Here is a 298-nt window from a genome sequence, read left to right on the forward strand (position 1 = left end):
CTTGCCCGCGACCTCTCCTACGGGAGCTTTCTCCCCGGCTGGGACCAGCCTGACTCATCTGGGATGGGTGGCAGGGTGGGGGAGAGGGACCTCGGAGGGCGGAGGGACAGGAGGAGGCGGGTCCGGCCCTTCCCCCAGAGCCAGAGAGGAGGCGTCGCCTGGGCGCAGGTGAAACCGACTCCGACCTATCCCGGGAACTTTCGCTGCCGGGACTCGCTGCGAGAGGCCGGCGTCGCGCTGGGGTGGCCTGCGAGGCGCCCTCTCCCACCCGCGCGGCGCGTGAGGGCTCAGCCCCGAG

The sequence above is a fragment of the Pteropus alecto genome, unplaced genomic scaffold, assembly GCF_000325575.1.
Source record: "Pteropus alecto unplaced genomic scaffold, ASM32557v1 scaffold161, whole genome shotgun sequence".
Taxonomy (NCBI): domain Eukaryota; kingdom Metazoa; phylum Chordata; class Mammalia; order Chiroptera; family Pteropodidae; genus Pteropus; species Pteropus alecto.